The sequence below is a fragment of the Petromyzon marinus genome, chromosome 51 (assembly GCF_048934315.1).
Source record: "Petromyzon marinus isolate PM22_M1 ecotype Great Lakes invasive population chromosome 51, UKy_Petmar_22M1.pri1.0, whole genome shotgun sequence".
NCBI classification, from domain to species: domain Eukaryota; kingdom Metazoa; phylum Chordata; class Hyperoartia; order Petromyzontiformes; family Petromyzontidae; genus Petromyzon; species Petromyzon marinus.
This window is the reverse complement of record NC_133717.1, coordinates 5,309,571-5,325,522: the sequence shown is the minus strand read 5'-3', so window position 1 is coordinate 5,325,522 and position 15,952 is coordinate 5,309,571. Positions and strand designations below refer to the sequence as shown.

Genomic DNA, 15,952 nt, shown 5'->3' with positions numbered 1-15,952 from the left:
CTTTTTCTCTGTCTGTGTCACTCCCTCTCACGCAAACACACACTCTCTGTCCCTCTCTCATTCTCTCTCAATGATTCACTCCGTCTCACGCTCTGTCTCAACAACAGACACTCTCCATCACATTGCACACTCTCTGTCCCTCTCTTTTTCCCACACACGCATTGTCAATCGCACTCTCTGCTACATCACTTACTGTCTCTCTAAAACTAACTCTCTCTGCATCTCTCCCTGTCCATCTCTCGCACTTTCACACACTCTGTCTCTCTCTGTCACTCTGTCACTGTCTGTGTCTCTCCCCGTCCCTCTCTCACACACTCTGTATCTCTCCCTGTCCTTCTACACTACCGATCCCCACACACACAAAGCCTTTACATTTGGGGCAAGTGCTGTTTGCGAGCACCTATTAAAAGGCTGCACGTACAAAGGGGCCAGCACCACGCCCGACCGCCTTTGTCTCCCCAATGGCGATGTTTATACACCGCACTAGGCACCCATTTGAGGCTGATTTCACCAGAAATATCGCTACATATTACCTGGTGATGCCACATAAATAATAAATAACTCATCAAATAAGGGCCTACTGCAAGATAACTTCGCCTCTTATATGTGTAATGTATTTTCCATTTAAGTCCGCAGAGTGATTGACGAACGCGTTCGTGTTTAGAGACCACCAGCCCTGGATATCCCGGCCAGGCAGCTCGTGGTCATGTGACAGACGCGCGCCTCCCACGTGACCGGTAGTGACGTCACGAGATAACGTTGGACGTGACGTCAATCTCAGCAGTCCACCGTCCCCACAGAAGCCGCTGGTTCCGAAGAGGCGGAGCTCAATCTGCTTCTACATCGCGTCTTGTAGGGATTTATTTCTTTATAAAGATGTACATCTTCATGAAGGACATCAACAGCGCTACGATGAAGACCAACTCACAAGGTTTGTGTGTGTGTGGTCAACCTGCCGTAGCGCTCACCAATAAATCAGAATCAGTTTTTTTAGCCTGGAAAAATCCGATGAGCTATGAAGCTCTTAAATTTCGATTTAAAGCTTTCGTGACTGCAAGGATTCATCTTCTTTGGTTCTTTCGGTAAAGTCACGTGGAATGAGAATAAAATAATAAATTGATAAAATAAAATAACACAATAATATTCTCACGACGTTTCGGCCACAACACAAGCGGCCTTCATCAGGTGAAGGGACGAGACTGTCTGGAGTGCTGTCCTCCGATGAGCTATGAAACGTTATTATTTTATGAAGCTCTTGTTTAACATGTCCAGTAAAATATGTACACGATAAACTTTATTACACACCACACACACGGCCAACTCATCACTCGTGTAAAATAAACACGGGCCGTCCATAAATGACGTCTAGCACCTAGTGGGGGGGGGGGGGGTCAGACATTTGTGACGATCCATGTCTTGCTCCCAGCGCGTGTAGACAGCCTCAGGCCTTAGCTTGGCCCGACGCTGGGCCCACCAATTGCTGAACTATCTGGAGAATTGTGGAGGGAGGTACACATGTGCAGACACAGAGACACCCTTACACACGTGCATATTAATTCGTTCATCAACTCTAGGTTGGCTATTTCATAGCTTTACACTGCGTTTTCAGGTTTTACCATGTGAACATCCCAAGCACGTGGAGCGAAACGTCAAGACATGCCAAACAATATGCAGTATAACACAAAACATGTCAGAGAGCTGTACAGAACAACTGCTAAAACCTAAGTAGTAGCTGTTTTTCATTTAGCTCGTTGTCAATCCACTACACTCTTGTCAGTCATGGGAGTTGCTTGTCTAATATTATGAAACTATGTAGCAAGTGTCTGATCGGAATAACGCATGATACTTTGTCCAGTTGACTGGTGTTCACTGCTTAGCCGGTGCACACTGCTAACAAGCTGTCGACCTGAGTTTTATTCCCAGCCGTGGCTAACCTCAGTGGGGAGTGGTATCTGAATCAGTTCTGCGCACTAGCTTCACCAACCCGAAATGAAGACAGTGGTGATGTATGGTCAGATAAGCCCCAGGACCCAACTGGCATGAGGCACCCCTCATTGAGCAGTGGATTGACAGCACTGTACATGTGCATGTGGGTCTGGAATGCTATTGCCAATAAACTTCAACTTGAATCACTACCTATGAGATCTTCACTCAAAACTGCTCTAGAGTTGTACACCCCTAGCTGCCACTGCTATTCAGTGGCCTAAAATATGGCTCTAGATTTTGGTGTTATAATTTATTTATGTAGTTTATTGTTAAAAATTCGGTCACAGTCCCTATGATCACTGTTACATTGCATTTATGGCTTTTATTTTGGTGATTTCGAAAACGTTTTTTTTGTTTTTGGCCATGTTTTTGTTTATTGTAGTACGGAGTTAGACTGATGGCCTTAATCTTAGTTGTCTTGTGGTTGTTGTTATTTGACTTGCATCCCACTGGAATTTTTGCACACAGCGTTGGTGTACGGTGCTATTTCAGGAATATTTTTATAGTTTTTTTCCTGGATTTTCTGTTTGCACAGTCACATAATCACTTTAAGATGTTTTCTTGTTCATGTTTTTTGTTTGTTGAGGTTGCACCCGATTCAAGAGCCGAATGGCTCACAGGGCTATACCAAATAAATAAACTATGAAACTATGATGATGTGTGACGGGGGGGGTGGGGTGGGTTTGAGAAATGTGACGTCACATCAAAATGCGCCACTTTAAATAAATATAGAATTGTTATAACACAAATTTTTATTTATTAATTTTCATTATTAACTATTTGATTATTTAAATTTACTAAGGTCTCCTTTTATTTATTCCATGAAGGAGCATTTTGCTTTTCCATGGGAGAATGGAGAAGCTTACATTTTGAATTTGTTTTAATGATTGTTATGAAACATTTTGATTCTAATGTATCTACCAGGGTTTTTCATTCTGTGGAATGAATATTTGATTGTTATAATTGTACTCTACATTTTGCTTTGTTATACCACAAAGTTTAAAGTATTTTTTTAATAGTTATAATTACTTTTTATATTTTATGATTATAAGATAATTTCAATATATTCTGAACATCTGCAGTTTTAGTTAGACGTTGAATATTTTCAAGTGAATTTTATGCTAAATTTAAGCTTTCCAAAGCCTCAGTTTTGTATACGTGTTTTCTCCTATAACATCTGAGTGCAGCGCCACATTAAATACGCACTACAATGACAATAGTTTAAAGCGATTAAAGCATGTTTTATTTTCAAAATGGAAATATAATTGGGGGGGGGGGGCAGAGTTTTGTTGCATCATATTTGAGGGGAGGTCTGACTTTTTGTGACGAGGGGGGGGGGGGTCTAAAATCGTCCAAAATCGCTTGACGTCATTTATGGACGGCCCCATAGCACAAGCGAGAGAACGGGGGGGGGGGGTAGCTGTGTGGGGGGCACAGTGATGGGTAGAGGAAGACTTGGTGGTACCACTCAGTGATTGGTAGAGGGAGACGCGGTGGTGGCTCCTCTCAGTGATGGGGAGAGGAAGACGTGGTGGTACCTCTCACTTATGGGTATAGGAAGAGGCGGTGGTGGAACCTCTAAGTGATGGATAGAGAGGGAGACGCGATGGTACCTCTAAGTGATAGGTAGAGTGAGACGCAGTGGTGGTACATCTCTGGGTGCTGCTGCGCAGGGGGTCGGCGCCGCAAGCGAGGAGGTCGTGACCCGGAGGAGGAGGAGAGCGCTGCCAAGCGACAGCGGTCGATGGAGATGGACCACAAGCACAATCTGTGCATGCGGACGGTGGTTTTTGGAGGTGAGTGGAGTAGAGAGGTGAAACAGGAAAGTTCAGAGAGTGTGTGGAGGAGATAGATGAGATGGGAGAGTTTGGAGAGTGTGTGGAGTAGAGACGGGAGAGTTAGGAGAGTGGAATGGAATAGAAATTTGGTGAGGTAGGAGAGTGTGGAATAGAGTGAGATGAGACGGGAAAGTTCGGAGAGTATGTGGAGTAGAGATATGAGGCGAGGCGGTCTGTGCCCGTACCTGAGGTCGCATCTGCACCACCCCCTTGATATATTATCTTTCTCAAACCTTCCAAACGGTTCCTCCTTTCCTGCGAAATCTCTCCCCTCCAGTCCTCAGCCAATTCCCTGCCTCCTCCTGCCCAGCTGCAATCCTGCCGCCTTCCATCTTCACGAGCCCTTCTCTCACTCTCCCCCCCCCCCCCCACACACAGTTAATTGCGTCTCTGCGCCACCATGAATTCCTTCGTGTAAATTCTAAACTGAAGCCCACTGAGCAATAAAGCTCTTTTTCGACCTGGCCACAAATGATAGCTCAAAGAATTGGCTTATCGGCGTGTGGTAATGTATAACAGCCAAATAATCGAAACGCAAATTGATTCTACATGTGGAGGGAAAAATCGGAGGACCCGGAGAACAATTCACGTGGCCACGGGGAGAACGTGCAAACTTCAAATATGCAGGCATCAGGGTTGGGATCAAACCCACGATATCCTCTATCACAGGCGAGGTAGTTAACATCGAGCCACTGGGGTGCCCCTGATCCACGCATTCTTACCTCCAAACTGAGACTCTTGTGCCCCGCACCCCCACACCCCCCTCTTGTATGTGCAGACCCTGACAAGCGGACAGCGACCAAGCCTGCGGCCCCACGACACAGGTCCCGGAGCCCCCTGAGAGTGCGATGCTCCGTTGATGGGGAGTCGATTGGGTCCCGCATGTGCACTGTCAGCATTGGTGGTGGGGAGCAAGGAAGAGGTGGACCACGCCGACAACGTTCCCCACGTTCCCCACTCTGCCGCTCCCATCCGGTGGATGAGAACCACGATGGGCCGAGTTCCAAGCGGCCATCGTGAGTAGAGCTGCGAGTGCACACGAGCGTGTGTGTGCATGTGTACATGCCGAGCAGGGTGCAGGGTGGTAGAGCAGTGGGACCCATTGCTCTACAACAACACCAGGTTGACCCGAGTTTATTACCAGCCATGGCTAACATCAGTGACCAGCAATAATTGAACCGGTCCCGAGTCTCTCCTAGGTCGACTCAGCTTAAAAAAGATATCACCTGGTAATGTAAGCATTAGCAGCCAAAGATAGCCAGATGTAGTGCTTGTCATTGTGCAATGTTTATATTTTAATATCTCGCTGACAATACTTTGTCCCAACAGCCTTCTTTGTAGGGCCATTGCCCAAAACGTCGCCTATTATACATTTCTTATTTTAAGGCCACAGTGTTATTGACTGACGAGTTTCTTCTCTATGCCACACGTTGGTGGGATGTAGTCTACCAGCGACTTGTAAGAAAGAAGTTAAAGCCCTGGATGTAGCCTTGACACAGCCTAACTTAAAGCGTAGGTTGGCATAGCCAGGACAATGAATCCGCGTTTGTTTTTGGTGTTCGGCCACGTGGTGCCAATGCTTGACGTTAACCCTCTACCACCCAACGAAGTCGTCAAATTTACAAGATATGTTTACACTCGCCGATGTATGGATTACATTCTGTTCAATGAATCTCCTCCCCGGTGGCTTAGGACTCTTCACTACCAACATTAACATGAATCAAACTTGACACGGTCTCCGTTTAAGTGAACCGCATGCTTCGCTCGCGTGGCTGCCTTCGGCTCCTCGTTCACCACCGCGCCCTCTCGTTGTGTTCCAATCAGAGTGTGGAGCAGGCTGGGTCCAAGTGGTGCGCCGTCGCACACCACCTCCGGTCCCGAGGGCCATCGGTGGCAGCGGCTGAGCGTTGTCCCACCTGTGACGACACGGGCCGAGTCGGCGGAGTACCGTGCTCCGGCGCGCAACGTCAGCCAGGAACCATCCACTTGGTACCAGATCACGGTAAATGCAGTGGCCGCACACACGTGGACACAGTCGGTGGTTATCTCCGTGGTGTTATTGGTAAACATACTACGTGCTATCTGCTTTACAGTGGACCTTAATTATCCAGTGATGTCATATGCTGGCGTGATGGTCGGAATAAAAAAAATGAATTCAAATTACACAATTGGGATGACACATAGCAATGTTGCCCTCTCCCCCACTGCAAAAAACATGGAAGGACCCTCCACAAAAAGAGTATTGAGACTCAGTGAAGCTCTCCTGAATAAAAAGCATTGTAATAATACAGGGGCAGATCCAAAGGGGGGTAACAAGGACAATCCTTCGGAAAGCCTTTCGCAAACTGTTGGAGCAGGTGCTATTCGTGGGCAACTTTTAAGGCCAGCATAGCACCTCAGGGTATAGTGTGGTTGTTACCTCAGTGCTCATGTTTACACACGACACCAGGTACTCATTTAAAGCTGAGTCGACCTAAGTGAGGCCAACAACCACTTTTTTTGGCCATGAGCGGGAATTGAACTTGGGTGGCCAGGGTTTGTAGGGCAGTGTGCAAACCACTGAGCCAGCACTCCCCGCAGACACACGTACACGTGCAGGTTTACAAATTGCTTGGGGTCTTGCTGGCTTGGTTGGAAATTTGGGATTGTGGGTCTGGGATATGACCTCATGAACTAATTCCTTTGTTGGGATCACTTTTTTGTTGTTTGTGCCTTTGTTTTGGTGCCATTTCTTAACTTGTTTGTTGATTCTTGATTTTGCTTGCTCGTAGGGTTTTCATTTGCTTTGGCAGTGGCTGTATGTGGGATTTGGTCCGAAAAATTATTAATGTCCGTTGTGGGATGCTTTTAGCATGAATGATGCTATATAAAAGGAAATATATCTTATTGTTCACTCCTGGCCACTGCTTCTTGTGTCCCCAGATTCCTTTTGGGAGGAAGTACGGCAAGGAGGGGCTTCTGCAGTTCCTGCAGCAGGGCTGCTGCACGCCCTTCACTCCGTTGCAGGTATGCGCGCGAGAGATTAAGCGATGTGTTCAAGCTGGACTGCTTACAATCCATCCTGGGTTTAACTATCCTGTGTTTAAACTATTGGTCAAATGTCCAAACTGTGATTTTCTATTCATCACTGTATGCCCAGATTAATGAAAAGGCTTTGATCTTGTATTTGAATAACAAAGTGATGGTGTCGATTTGTCAGATGTGGAGTGGGAGGGTATTCCAAACGGTAGGGGCTGTGCATGAGAAATCTCATCCATCAATGGGACCATGCCCACCACGCTACACCATTGATGACAACACTGTGCCTCTCTCCAATATTGTGTCTGTATGTGTGTTCTTCTCAGTTCCACTTTGAGGGAGACATGGCAACATTCTATGTGGTGAACTACATGGTGGCCTTGAACCTCAAGGCGCTGTCACGGAAAATTGTCTTTCCCGACAACTATAGGGTGAGTGCGCCGGGGAGGCAGGAGGTGATAGGCCGACCGCTATGAGATGTAAATGTTACATCAGCTGTTTATAGCTGGAGATCACAGCATATCAATAGATTGTTTAATACATCTGTCCAGAGCTTTGAGCGTACTTGACTTGAATGCGTACGTGTTTTTCCCCTGGACAGTGCAGCTTCTGCCTCCAACCTCAATGCTCATTCAGGGAATTTGCCGAACAATCCTAATACAGGATCCTCGTGAACAAGTCTTGAGTCTGAGCAAGACTCTCCTGGATAATGAGAGGGCATCATTATTATCCTCATGTAGCCTTTCATAGTGGCCCCAAGAGGTTACTTGGTTGTTCCATTGAAATCCCCTGGGATGGCTGGAAAAGACAGCCGAAGTGGACTGGAGGGCTAGGCCAATAGGTGTGCAATTATGCATGGGTTAAATGCATTTCAGCACACATAATGCATGCGTTTAGTCACACGTGTAGTGTAAGAATCATTTGATTTTGGGTTGAATAGCTCATATACTATGTGTGACCACCCACAGCTATAAAGATTACAGCAATCGAAATCATAACAAATAGTCATAAATCATCAAACTCATTGAATTGTTGGTGGAAGCCGGGATTCATTTAAAGAATCAATTTACTTTTTCATGTCATTTTAATCATTTCGTTTTTACTGCTTCCCATTATTCCCATCTCATTTTTACCATTTTCTTTGATCCATTTGCCAAATTGCTGCCATCTTGCTGCCATCTTTCACCCTATGTACAAAAATGAAACAGCAAAGAACTGAATGCAAATCGAATACTTTACACGTGATTCGTGACCAGGGCTCACTGTGGAAAATTAAGCATATCCTGGTTTCTTGAGTTCTCTCACACCTGGTTGCACAACATGCATTAGAATTGTGACACATACACACAGACATGCCCACGCATAAATTGATGCAACTTTCGCGAGAGAATGGGAGCATCGTCGCATCCCTGTCGGGCTAACGAGGTAAGGGAGGGGTGCCAACGTGCCCGCGGCCAGCTGATCGGTGTCGCCGCTTTGTCCGTGTTGCAGGCCATCGTCTTGATGCACCCAGTCCTAGGCCCACCGTCTCCGCTCGCTGGGGACCTAACGAAGGACGACCAGCGGCTGATCGAGGTGAGGAGGCCATGCGTACAGCCGGCACGCGGCTGCTCTGCTCTCACCGTCGTTCTGTGTGTACGTGTTGGTACATCAGATTGTATGTTGGTATATCAGATTGTTTACGTGTTGGTACATTAGAATGTGTCTGTGTTGATACATCAGAATGTGTTGGTACACCAGATTGTACGTGTTAGCACATCAGAAGTTATCATCACATCTATCATTACTCTCAACACCATCATACTCACCATTGACATCAACTTCATCACCACCACTCACATCATCGTAATTACCTTCATTACCATCATTGTTTGTTACCAACAGGAAGAAGCTGAGCTGCCACAGCCACCCGCATCTATGTCCATGATGGTGCCCAAAGTCATGGCACCCTCTGCTCAGCCTCCGACTGTGCTTCCCGCAGCTGACCGACCCACAGCTCTCCCAGCCACGGCTCGACCTCGCAAGGCTCAGCCTCGCGAAGATCGGGCTCCCATGGCTCTGCCACGCACAGCTCTGCCACCCACACCTCTGCCAACCACACCTCAGCCACCCACACCTCTGCCACCCACACCTCTGCCACCCACACCTCTGCCACCCACACCTCTGCCACCCACACCTCTGCCACCCACACCTCAACCTCCCACCGCTCTGCCACCCACACCTCTGCCACCCACCACTCTGCCACCCACACCTCTGCCACCCACACCTCTGCCACCCACACCTCTGCCACCCACACCTCAACCTCCCACCGCTCTGCCACCCACACCTCTGCCACCCACCACTCTGCCACCCACACCTCTGCCACCCACACCTCTGCCACCCACACCTCTGCCACCCACACCTCTGCCACCCACACCTCTGCCACCCACACCTCTGCCATCCACACCTCTGCCACCCACACCTCTGCCAACCACACCTCAGCCTCCCACCGCTCTGCCACCCACACCTCTGCCACCCACACCTCTGCCACCCACATCTCTGCCACCCACACCTCTGCCACCTACAGCTCAGCCTCCCATCGCTCTGCCGCCCACCTCAGCCGACATTCAAGGCCTCATCGCGAACTTTCTCAAGGAGTAAGGAGCCTTCCAATTCCCTGCACTCACTCAGACACGAGGGTATCCCAGCCTATGCTTTTATGTAATATTTCATCATCATCAGGAATGATCAATGCACTGCTACGTAAATGCTTCCCCAAGCCATCACTATACAACTGCCCTGCAATGGACTAACCTACCTACAATCGATAGACAAGCTCATTTATACGCTCCAACTCCTGGATCACCCAGTACTTAGTCTAGACTAATGGCCATTATTCCTTCTGCCAGTGTGTTCTGCTCAAACCCACTTACTTTTCTTATCAGTGGTTTCTTAACGCTGCATATTTTGTTTAAGCCACGTGTCTCTCGTTATTACCGTTTTCCGGATGTACTGCCTTCCTTCTACAGATAAGTCCCATTATCTTGATTCTATCATGAATTTATCATTGTATATCAAAGTGCAGCCCTGTAATTCCTTGCGCATTCTACTCCACTAAAGGGAGAGCTGTAGAGAACACTCTATCGTGTATTTGGCCTAGTCTTCCACAATGGCCGGACATCTTGGAAGGGTAGGGAGTACCCACACTTGACCCCAACACTGCCAATTGAACTAACTGTGGTGGACAGCTGGCTGGACAGAGGTGGGGGGATTCAATCACTTTGCACCTTTGCTTCAACGTTCGCTTACAGAACATTACACTGGCAACCTCTGATTTGCAAGTCCAGTGCAATAACTGTTACACCACTGCATCATCCAATTATTTATGCAACAATTCATTGCAACTCTTTTATCATCACAAGCACGACTGTATACTTGCATCGTGAACAAAATAATTGAGTTGACATTATGAATCGATGGTTGGCTACGCACTCGGTGATTAAAGTGCGTTGCGTGTGCATTGGCAGGTACTACGGTCTTTATGATACCGCAGACCGCGAGGGTCTGCTCAAGAAGTATCAAAAGGATGCCCTCATCACCATCTACACCCCCTCAGAGTGAGCTGACAAACACACACACACTCACAAACTGGCCAGCAAGGCTGTCACATGAAAGGATTAATTGGTATTTGCCACAGACCGCTCTCGAGAGACCATGTTACAGTGAATTTTGATTTAAAGCTTTCGTGACTGCAGGGATTCATATTCTTGGTTCTTTCGGTAAAATCACGTAGAAGGGAAACAATAAAATAATAAAAATATAAAACAATAAAATTATCACGACGTTTCGACTGCAACACAAGCAATCATCATGAGGTGTGAAACATTTTCTTGCTCTGGTTTTCACACCTGATGATGATTGCTTGTGTTGCAGTCGAAACGTCGCGATAATTTTATTGGTTAATATTTTATTATTTTATTATTTCCCTTCTACATGACTTTACCGAAAGAACCAAGAATACGTGTTACATTGCTTATCATTGCTACAGGCAGTTATAAGCATTAATGACAACTTCTATAGCGTCATCAAAGAGCAGGCCATTTAAAGTGCGCCGAAACATGTGGAGTTTTTCACATAGCCGCAAGCAGCCAATCAGAAGCTTGCTTTAAATGCTTCGAAATGAAATATGGCTTCTAAAATGGAATTAAATCATCAGTATCCGCAACGATACGAGAAGAAAGAAATGCTTTGCGAAAACACGGAAATTAAAGCACACTTGTGGATGTGAGTGTAGCCACTCCGTTTCCTAACAATCCGGATCTCGTTTCTACCTCCAGGAGCAGCCTGGGAGAGGAGGGTACAGACAAGCCGACCCCAGAAGATTCACGTGAGTGTTGGTCACGAGCGATGTTTGCAGATCCGCGCGTCACTGCGTCACCGCTCATGTCATTCTGTCACTGTGCGCCATGCAGTTTTTTTCTCCTTGCTCCGCACCTCCAATGCAACAGTTGACTACGTACAGTGCAAAATAAGTTTAACATGCGCATATCTGTCGCCACTCGTATCACCACAGTTTTGTTGCCCTCCTGCCCCCTCATCCCACAGCACAGCTCAAGTGCGAGCGGCTGACGGCGGAGGACTTCATCAAAGAGCTGACGCACAAGAATCACGATATGTCCTCCTTCACCACCACTGTCAGCCGTGGCACGGTGAGCCGTGGCCTTGCACCAAAACGCCCTCATTGACATAGCCGCTGGCTCTGCTTAAACACAAATTGCTGAGCTTATGCGGCCTGAGTTACAAACCTTTCATGTGCACAAGCTCTCAATTTATGCTTCGAATTTTTACTATAATTATTTTGACTTATTCTTTGATACCTATGTAAATATGTCCACCTTCCAAGATTAAACGTGAATTATTACGTGAAACGTAACTCGTAAGAGAGATTAAAGCCATCTTCTTGGCCTTAAATATACATTATCCCTAGACTTGACACTCGATCCCATTATAATTCCTAGCAACATCTCTCTCTCTCAAACCTTGACACTAACACAAGCCAAGACTCACACTTACTCTAGCCACAGCACTAACCCTGGCCGAGACTCCAACCCTGCAGTCTCCACCTCTTGGGTTGCTTAAAAATGATGGGCGATCGTGTTTACTTGTGACTCTCACTTTACAGGATACTCAGGTCAACTTCACGGTGCACGGCTTCTTCAAAGAGAGTGAGTATTTGCATAGTCACATTCACCATCAGCTTCGTCATCAGCAGTAGCATCATTAACAGCATCACTGACATTGCATTTAACTAGACCAGGTGCATTCTGCACTGCATGCCATAAGCACCACCTCACCATTCTAATTGATCCTGACATGCGGTTTATGTTAATGGCGTGGCTCTCTCTTGACGCCGTGCACCTTTGTCGTGTGTGTCGATCCTCAGCCAAGAATTGCCAAGAGTCTGTGAAGATGTTTTGGCGGGTGGTGCAATTGGTGCCAACCATGGACGGCAGGTGAGTCACTTGCACCATGACCCAACACATCATAACAACCGCCGTTCGCCATTAAGTGGCAGTGATGTCACCACGGCGCTTGTGCCAGCCTATGTGCATGTTGAGGCCACGCGAAGTGTCGAACGCCCACTGGCAGGAGGTCACGGGGCAGACCCACGTGCTACGGGTCGACTGAGATGGCTGGCCAATGCACCACCTGTGCCCCCTACTATGCCAACTTGCTGTGCTTTGGCCACCCAGCGCTCCGCTCGTTGTTTTGAGCGTCACTCCTCCCCCATTGTTGTTGGAGGGCGACTGCCTCCAACTACCCAGTAGCATTCTTAACGAGCCTCCTCTACAGAGGCCGATTTTTACACGGCTGGTACCAGTCATCGGCAAGTCCACTCAGATCCACATCCTCTTATACCAAATCACTCCATCTCTTCTCTAGCCCATTCCGCGCCCATTTAGCCCCCTCTATCCAGCCGAACAAAAGCTGTTTAGGCATGCAGTGGCTGGGCATACGGGCTACATGACACATCATATACACATAGCCACAAACACACACCATGTTTTCGCACACAGACAATACGCGCTTTCCTGCTTCCCTTTCCTCTGCTCTCTCTCCCATTCCTTTGCTTCTTCCTTAGCGAAGTTGCATACTCTTGACTTTCCAGAAGGCAGTACAGCAAGTGTGGACTAATCTCCATCTTGTCTTCTGTATGGGATAGAGTGTTGACCCCTTGCCCATGTGTGTTTCCTTCAGGTGCTCCATTAGCTTGCTGTTTAACTAAGTAATGTGTTATTATTTTTATTGACCTGCTTGTGTTGACACCCGGCAGGCCATCTGTCGCGAGTGAGCGGATGTTCATCCGCGAAGCTCTTTCAAGTGAGATGCCCCCTGCATTCGCCTCAACAACATCAGCGACGTCCAGCAGCTGCCCGCTTACTGCACTCACCTCGTCCCAGCAGGAGACAGTCAATTCATTCGCTGAAACATCCCACATGACACCGGAGTGGTCGCAAAGGTGGGCGAGAGCACGTGGGAACTGTCTTACAGCCACACACACGTGCACACACGCATGATGTCATGCTTCATTGCAAGAGTAATCAGACACAGCCCAGCAGGAGCCATTTATTCTGCCAAACCCTTATAGGGGCACCAGGGTCTTTGGACTCGGACTGTTAAGTCCTTCTTGCCCCTTCACTCCCCCCTACCCCTTTTGTCCACAGACAGAGGAAAGCGTCAGTCATTTTGTAAAGATTATTAAGGAGACAATGTATGCTTGAGGTGGCTTACTCCAGTCCCGAGTTTAAACGATAATTTTTTGTACGTTTCGACAAATTTTGTACAAACACATTGGGCGACTTGACGGTGCGTCTCTGCTGCGTTGACCCCGTGATCTCGCGACGGCGCTATTCCAAGCGTGCGGCTCCCATCGGGAAGCGAGCCAAATGGCACTGTGTAATGGGGCTGCACAATCGATTCTCACCGGGAGCTGGCATGAACCCGTTTCAGTTGGCCATAGGAATCTGGTCCACAGCCCAGGCACTAGATTTGCAAGCTGGACTGTGGAAAAAAGGCACTGACGTTCTCTTTGCCTCCTGTCCGCGCTCGCCTCCACAGATGCCTGGAGCGGAACAATTGGAATTTCTCCAAAGCGGCCGACGACTTCATCCACCTCTACGTGAGTACCGTGCCGCCCACAATCCTGACCGACACACGTAATCGCAACTGCTCCGGCGTGTTCACGTTTTGACGACCGTCGCTAATGATGCCGCTTGTCTCCCTCTCCACTCTGTTCCCTCCTCTTCTCTTTCCCTCATTGCAATCGCTGCTCTGGTTTTGGTGCGGCTCCTGCACGGTCGCCAATCGTCGTTCCCGTCGTCAGGAAGCAGGGAAGATTCCGGGGGAGGCGTTTCAGTGATCAGACGTCTTCCAGAACCAGCGCCCCACCAAATGGACCCTGAGCACAACATTTATTTTTGTATCAAAACCGTGATTTTCTGGATTGTAAATACATATTCATTATATTATAAATTTTGGCTGTAGTTGTGACATTTTTTTTTAAAGCGTTCTTGTTTGGTGACTGAATTAAATTGTGTATCTCTCCGGATAGCGGTGTACTCAGTACAGACCGCTCGCTTAGCGCTCACTTAAAGAATCAGTTTCCAACACCCTTTTTTCTTAAGTATGAGGGCTTCATTGGGGTATTGGTAAAAGTGATAATACAGATTGTAACCATTTTATAAGAATTTATGATAACATCAGTACAATGTCCTGTACCTCATTTTAAGGCTGAGTCTGCCTCGTGAAGGCCCAAGACCCGTTAAAATATGCACTACTGTTATTTGTATTAAGTGGACATTGAACTCCGTTTACCAGGTTCACAGGAGAGTGCGCTAACCACTGTGCCACCGGCAGGGGTGGAGCCAGGATTTTGACTTTGGAGGGGCTGACTTCAATATTCTGAGATATCTAGTGTATGTTTTCCAATGGGCGCCACAAATGTATAAAACAAATATTATTGGATTTGAACGCGGAGTTTATTAATAGGTCGGAGCCGCTGATGTGGCTAATAAGTTTGATAAGTTCGAAAGGCTGCCGCTCAAGCAGCCTGCAGGGCAGCACAAGGTGGCAGCCAGCATTTTGCAGCAGCCGGATATCCGGTTATCCCGATTACCGACTTTCTCAAAATTTCAGGGGGGGCTCAGCCCCCCCCCCCAGCCACCCCCCCAGCCCCCCTGTGGCTCCGCCCCCCCGCCCCACCTGTGGCTCCACCCCTGCCCACCGGTCGCCATTAAGTTATTCCTCAACAACAGCAGCCGCTGCTCACCACTAAGTGGTGGTGATGTCACCACAGCGCCTGCACTATGAAAGGCGTACTTTGAGGCCACGTATAGTGATAATTGTTTTTTTATCCTTTTATCTGGCAACAAAACTGACACCTTTTTTTACAAGGAGTCATGTTTACATTGACCACAATACTTGCGGTCGGAACGCAAACAAAAACAACAACTCTGATAATGTATGCACTGTCCTTGAAATTGATTGGTCCACACCCGAGACAGCTTTCTTTAGAGCCTCGTCTCACATGGTGTTGGACCAGAAGACGCAATCACGACTTGTAGCAACTACTACGACTTCTACGAGTCCTACAACTAAAACAACTGACATGACTACTATCGCAACAACATCAAGCACAACCATGACTACTACCACAGCTACAAACATGACAAGGACCATTTATTAACAACGACAGCAACAACCACAACCTCTATTGCAACTAACATGACATCAACCCTCACGGCATTAACCACAACTACCTCAACAACCATCGCGCGAACTTCCGACATCCACGCAGCGGTGGCTTTTGGCAAACCATCGAACAAAGACGGTCACTGCATCGCGCGCTTTCAGATGAGCATCTACGGCCGTCTGGAACGCTCTTCCTTTCCGATATTAGGAAACCACTGGAGCTGTGCACTTTGACATCATCTACAATGAAAACGCATTTGCGTAGAACTGCTTTTTGTGCACAGCTTGTTGTCTTCCCCCGCACCTCCGATAAGTACGGTCGTCTACGTACGGTGCGAAAGAAGTTCAACATACTGTACATACATAAATCAATTACAACA

At 47.6% G+C, this 15,952-nt stretch overlaps 1 long non-coding RNA gene across 1 annotated transcript; it reads left to right on the top strand.

Moving 5' to 3' along the window:
* The first annotated feature begins 13,941 nt into the window (after positions 1-13,941).
* Positions 13,942-14,354, top strand: LOC142931246 (uncharacterized). Its single transcript, XR_012947254.1, has 2 exons — positions 13,942-14,001; positions 14,206-14,354. It is a non-coding gene; the product is annotated as an uncharacterized LOC142931246 (long non-coding RNA).
* Positions 14,355-15,952: the final 1,598 nt, after the last annotated feature.